We start from the raw sequence: 7,141 nt of genomic DNA on the forward strand, positions 1-7,141 counted from the left end.
GCTATATGGGCAGTTAATATCAAATGCTTCTAAAGATAGAGGCAGCTGCCTGCCCAACGGAAGGACATGTCTGGAACTGAGCAGTTGCTGAGGAGAGCTTTCAGTTGCAGGAGCCTGAAATATCACCCAGGTTAGGAAAGGAGTCTAGAGTCGCCGCTGTGGCAGCAATGAAATGGGCACTAATGATGCATTCTGTAGGAGCTGGAGTTATATGGATTATGTATGATATTTAGGTCTGAAAGAACTTGCATGTTATTTTTAAACATCTTAATATAAATCAGCTGAGACCCAACATCCCTGATATGAATGGTATTTTTAAAATCAGTGGAATGAAGTATAAAGACATTTTGAAAATTAGATCAAGAAATCTCAGTGTATGCTCGTTTTATAAATTTAAGGAGGCCCTGTCTGGTTGGCTCAGTGGTAGAGAGTTGGCCCAGCATGTGGATGTCCCAGGTTTGATTCCGAGTCAGAGCACACATGAGAAGCGACCATCTGCTTCTTCACCCCTTCCCCCCCCTTCTCTATCTCTCTCTCACAATCTCTCTCTCTTCTCCTGCAGCCATGGCTCGATTGGTTTGAGTGCACCAGCCCCAGGTGCTGAGTATGGCTCCCTGGAGCCTCTGCCTCAAGCGCTAAAAATAGCTTGGTTGCGAGCTTGGCCCTAGATGGACAGAGCTTTGGCCCCAGATGGGAGTTGCCAGGTGGATCCAGTCGGGGCACATGCAGGAGTCTATCTCCTCTCCTCTCACTTGGAAAAGAAGAAAATAAAAATTAGGAGTTTGACATTTAATATTAAAGTCCAAAATGAAATTAACGTGGCACATGAGCTGAGATTGCCAAGGCCAGTACCCCTGTTGCCACATGGTTCTGTAGCTGCTATAACATTTGGATTGTACTGTGAGGCATAGCCACATCCCCTAACAAAATCTATTTTCTTTGTTGGCTCAGTGAACATTCTTTGACTTTTCTTCCCAGTTTATTCAGTGGGTTTTTATTGAGCACTTACTATGTGCCTAGGTACTATGTTACACTGCACATACAGTGGTAACCAGATGGACAGTAGTAGTTCCTTACTCATCTTTCATATTCAATTGAGGAGATACCTCTAAAACAAAAGATTTATTTTCGTATTTTTTGAAGTAAGCGAGGAAGCAGAGAGACAGATTCCCACATGTGCTGGACTGGGATCCCCCTCTACCAGGATTCCCCCCGGGATTCCTGCTCCACCCCACCCCCCACCCCCGTGCATGCCCACCAGGGGGCGATGCTCAGCCCATCTGGGGTGTTGCTCTGCTGCAACCTGAGCCATTCTAGCACCTGAGGCAGAGGCCACAGAGCCATCCTCAGTGCCCGGGCCAACTTTACACCAATGGAGCCTTGACTGAGGGAAGGGAAGAGAGAGACAGAGAAAGGAGAGGGGGAAGGATGGAGAAGCAGATGGGTGCTTCTCCTGTGTGACCTGGCCGGGAATCAAACCCGAGACTTCCACATGCTGGGCCAACACTCTACCACTAAGCTTAAAACAAAATTTCTTAGTTGCAATTTGGTGGTTGTTTCAAAGGAGGAAGACATGCTTTCGCTGAGACATAATTCGTTTAACCCTAGTATTCCAACTGCTGCCCTCTTGACATTGCCCAGGGTTGCCTTCTTCCCAGTTTTTCTGCAAATACTCAAGACTACCCAAGGTGCATCATGCCTCACTGCCACCTGGGCCTCTTTTCAAATCAAAGCTCTGTGGAAACGGTACATTGCTTTGCAATTTCAAAGTGCTCTTACATACTTCATCTCATAATCCTCCACAAAAGCCGTGTTAAATAACGATGGACTTTGTTTTGCTGGTGAGAAACTGAATCCACTATAAATAGATGGATTGATCTCACATTTGAACACAGGTCTCCTGATTGCAGAGCTGGTGCTCTTTTTGATTACCTAGGACTCTTCAAACCATGCCGCTCCAAGTCCCTAAAGTGTCACAAGGGATGTATTTGAAAAAGTCTGAGTAGGTGGGACTCTGCTCTTCCTCCCTTGTCCTGCCCTTCCCCCTCCCACACTTCAACCAGAACAGTCCTATTTTCCTCACTGAAGATTGAGTTTGAAGATTTCTTAAGTTAAAGTTTAAAATACCCCTTGACTTGACCAATCTACTCCTACAACCACCTATCACGCTGGGAATCACGGTATCAGCTCCTCGTGTGGATTCCAGAAGCCGCGCTCCTCGGGCAGTTCTGGTCAGCGCACTGTCAGGCAGTAGTGAGGCAGCCTTGGAGAGCCGCCCCGAACACGTGGGCGGAAACCCGCCTCTACTGCTTGCTAGGTGTGAGACCTGGGCAAATCAATGTCTTGTACCTGAATTTCTTCCAACTGTAAAATAGAGATAATAGTTCCTCAAAAGACTACTATTGTGAAAATTCAATGAATTGATATATGTTTTTTAAAAAAGGACAGTGCCCAGCCCTGTTGTTATTGCATGGACCCCCTAGCATACCTCCCTCACTCTTCTTACCGACCTTGAAGTTCTAAACTTTTGTTAAAAACAAATTGCTGAGGCCCTGGCCAGTTGGCTCAGCGGTAGAGTGTTGGCCAGGTGTGTGGAAGTCTCGGGTTCGATTTCTGATCAGGGCACACAGGAGAAGCGCCCATCTGCTTTGCCACCCTTCCCCCCTTTCTCCTTCCCCCTCTCCCCTTCCCCCTCTCCTTTCTGTCTCTCTCTTCCCCTCCTGCAGCCAAGACTCCATTGGAGCAAAGTTGGCCCGGGCGTTGAGGATGGCTCCATGGCCTCTGCCTCAGGCTCTAGAATGGCTCTGGTTGCAACAGAGCAACGTCCCAGATGGGCAGAGCATCGCCCCCTGGTGGGCATGCCAGGTGGATCCCAGTCAGGTGCATGCGGGAGTCTGTCTCCCTCCGCTTTTCACTTCGGAAAATACAAAAAAGCAAACTGCTGAATTTCAGTTCCATTCGAGATGGGAAATAAAGTCAGTTTGTCTCATGGAAAAGGATGAGTCTTGTATAAATTTGACTTCTTTATTTTTAGGCATGCATGGGAAATTATTGCTGACAGGGAAATGAAGCTGAATCCAGAAAAATACCATAAAATTCCACAGGTTTAGTTATACTCCAAACTAAAAGTCATTTCGTTAGGTCTAAATGTTACACACCTCTAACTGGGTGATCAAAAAAAGTCCGTAGTTGCTGCTGGCAAAAAGGTGGTACTCCCACACCAGAAGCTGTGATGAACTTGGGCCGCCTCCACTGAAGCAATGTAATGAAGGACTAAGCTGGTCCTGGAAGTCTATGAAGGACAACCAGGAGCCCCATAGAAGGAATGGTGACAGGCGCTGAGGGGTGGGGTGAGGAGCAGGTTGTAGAGGAGGAAGCCAGGTCTCGCAGCAGGGAGGGCACTTCCAGTAGCTGAATAGAAGTGCTTTCTGGACAAAAGAAGGCTGGTAACCCTGACTCATCACAGCTCATTTCTGTGGAGTGCCATCTCCCACAGAGCCTCAGGTTACAGGAATCTCAAACTGGATGAAGTACAGGAAAATCTTCCCTTAAAAAAAACAAAACACGGTATTCCTTGGCTTGTGGGTGTCTCATTTCTATCTCCACCTCTAGTCAAATGGATATTTCCAAATTTCTTATAACTGTGTCCAAATTTTTTTATTCTTATAAGGATTCCAGTCATAGGATTAGGACTTATCCCAAGTCATTATAACCTCATCCTAATTTGATTACATCTGCAATTACCCCATTTCCAAATAAGGTCACATTCACAAGTACTGGGATACAGAACTTGAACATATCTTTTTAGGGGATACAGTCAATGAACAACAACCACTTGTAATAACTATCCTAAAATCTAATAATTTTGTAATCATTACCTTAAAATCATTGTTTTTAATAAATTAAAATTATATTTTAACTCAAAATGTTACTTTTTCTGTAAAATAATAATTGGGACAATGTGTTTTATGAAAAAGAATAATTCCATGACAAAATTAACTTTGTGTTTTAAAACATCAATAAAATAAACCTTAGACACTTAAAAAAACCCACACATTTGTCATTTGAACCCTGTATCATTTTATCAAACGTCATCACAATAAATTCAATCAAAATAAAACACGTTTGTAAATTTCTTTGGAAGTCTGAATGTTTTCCATTAGAATTATGTTCTAAATTATGGTTAGGTTCCCAGGTTATCTCCAACCAGTGTAGTCTGCAATACAGCTGAAAGAGTCACATTCACAATTTTTAAAACACACAAAAAAATACTACTTTTCTTTTGCTAAAAACTAGAGCAAAAGAACAGAAAGAACTAAGTGAGACAAGTTTGCATTGTATACTGATGCTTGAAGAAAAGCAAGCACAGGCCCTGGCCGGTTGCCTCAGTGGTAGAGCGTCGGCCTGGCGTTCGGAAGTCCCGGGTTAGATTGCTGGCCAGGGCACACAGGAGAAGCACCCATCTGCTTCTCCACCCCTCCCCCTCTCCTTCCTCTCTGTCTCTCTCTTCCCCTCCCGCAGCCAAGGCTCCCTTGGAGCAAAAGATGGTCCGGGCGCTGGGGATGGCTCCTTGGCCTCTGCCCCAGGCGCTAGAGTGGCTCTGGTCACAACAGAGCGACACCCCGGATGGGCAGAGCACCGCCCCCTGGTGGGCGTGCTGGGTGGATCCCGGTCAGGCGCATGCAGGAGTCTGTCTGACTGCCTCCCCGTTTCCAGCTTCGGAAATTAGAAAAAAAAGAAAAAAAGAAAAGAAAAGAAAAGCAAGCACATTTACAGAAGGATGAGTAGATAGAGATTTGTCTTATTGAAGGAAATTTCTGGACATTTTCCCTTAAGGACTGTAGATAAAGATAAAACTAGAATTTGTTTGGTTTTATTTTGCTTTAAATTCAGTTTTTTTGTTATTACTTACAATACAAATAATACTTGTTTGTGGTAGAAAATGCAAATAAACCCAAAGGAAAAAAATCACCACCATTTCATACCCAGACAGAACACTGGTATGAGTTGCCTAGGCTGTTTGTGATATGCAAAATGAATGCATATCACAATTTTACAAAATCAAGATTATATTATGCATACATCTTTGCAATATGATTTTATTTGTTTTTAATTGTTGATTTGAGAGAGAGAGAGAGAGAAACGCTGACATCTTGTTTCACTTATTTCTGCATCATTGGTTGATTTCTGTATGTGTCCCGACTGGAGATCGAACCTACAACCCTGGTTTATCAGGATAATGCTCTAACCAACTGAGCTACTAGGCCAGAGCTTTTTCACTTAATAAAAATTTTTAATGCTTTCCATGTTAATATATATTCAACTATATCACGTTATGGTTGTTTCATAATTTAGTTAACCTTTTGTTACAAACATGTTGGTTCTTCCTCCCTTTTGGCTGTTATAACTGTTTGGCTACAAATAATATTCTTGAAATACATCTTTAAGTACCCATATAATAATTTCTCTAAGAAAGAGTCATGAAAATGAAATGGTATCAATGGATATGCATATATTTAAGGTTTTTGAAAAATATATTGCCAAATTTCCTTCCAGAAAAGCTAAAATCCTAAACTTCTACCAACCACATATAACGGTATCTATTTCCCCATATACTAAACATTGAATATTATCAAGAAACTGGTTCTTTTCTTATAATCAAATAAACTTCAAATTTTCTGGGAAAACAAAAATAAACTGAATTATTCTTTAAAAACAAAATATTAGAATAGATGCAGTTTTAGAAACTCCTCATAGTATAATAAATCATATTTTTCTAACATGCATCAGCTTGAATTCCCATGAAAACAACAGTCTCTTAAGATCTTTCCATTTTTAATTTGGTAATAAAGACAAAATCTGTTTTGGCACTTTTCCCCATTACTTAATACCTTCCAACCTCTGACTGGACATCTCTACATGCTAACAACTATGTGGTTTAATTCATTTATTAAATGAATCAGGAATGTTAAAAATAATACAGGGGCCCTGACTGGTTGGCTCAGTAGTAAGGCGTTGACCAGGCATGTGAAAGTCCCAGGTTCACTTCCGGGTCAGTGCACACAGATAGAGACAACCATCTGCTTTTTCTCCCCTCCCTCTCCTCCTTCTCTCTTTCTTCTCCTCCCACAGCCATGGCTCAATTGGTTCAAGCACATCGGCCTGGGGCACTGAGGATGGCTTCATGAAGCCTCTGCCTCAGGTGCTAAAAATAGCTTGGTTGTGAGCACGGCCCAGATGGGCAGAGCATCAGCCATAGATGGGGTTGCTGGGTGGAGTCAGGCGCATGAGGGAGTCTGTCTCTCTATCTCACCTCCGTGTGTGTGTGTGTGTGTGTGTGTGTGTGTGTGTATAAAATAATAATACGGGGCTTAAATACTCCAAACATTACCCCCACATCTCAAAGTGTCTCTCAAAGTCAGCTTTCTTCTTCCCTCTTTCACTCCAGACTCAGAGGAGAGTCCCCTCCTCTCTTCAAGGTTCTTCCTCCCCCTGGGTCTTGCTGCCACCTCCTCCCATGTCCTCTAGAACCTGAAATTTGTTTGGTTCTTTGGTTTCCACTCCCTTTATATTCAACCCGCTTTTGTTTCTGCCCCTTAATATAAAGATAAGAATCATTGAAGGAGAAGCAGGTTTGGGGAGGAAAGTGTTTGGATGTATCAGTTTGTAGATACATTGGGAAATTCAGGTGGAAATGTTACAAAAAGGAGTTAGAAAGGAGTGTTATATTTATTTTTGTTTAGTAACGCTTTATAATGTGTTCCAATATTGTTGATTGAAAGGAGATGATGACCATAAAGCTAAGCAGTAAAATATTCCATTTTTGCTAACAAAGAGGCATATCCCAATTTTCAACAGGAAGTAATTAATGAAAGCTAAGATTATTCGGTCTATGCCTGTAATTCTGTTACAAATCTAAAGTCCAACATGTTGTTACTGTCTTGGATATAAGATATTACAATTCATAAATTTTGCTGTCTTTCTTTACCTAACAGTAATTAATTATCACACATTTAACCATAACTAAGACTCGCTGTTATTGTGGGAAATGCATGAGACCCTTGGCTTTGCCGCTGACAAGTAGCACGACTTTGGGCCAGACCCTTCTCTTCCCAGAGCCCCAGTTTTCCTATCTGGGAAG

This window comes from Saccopteryx leptura, chromosome 11 (assembly GCF_036850995.1).
Source record: "Saccopteryx leptura isolate mSacLep1 chromosome 11, mSacLep1_pri_phased_curated, whole genome shotgun sequence".
Taxonomy (NCBI): Eukaryota; Metazoa; Chordata; class Mammalia; order Chiroptera; family Emballonuridae; genus Saccopteryx; species Saccopteryx leptura.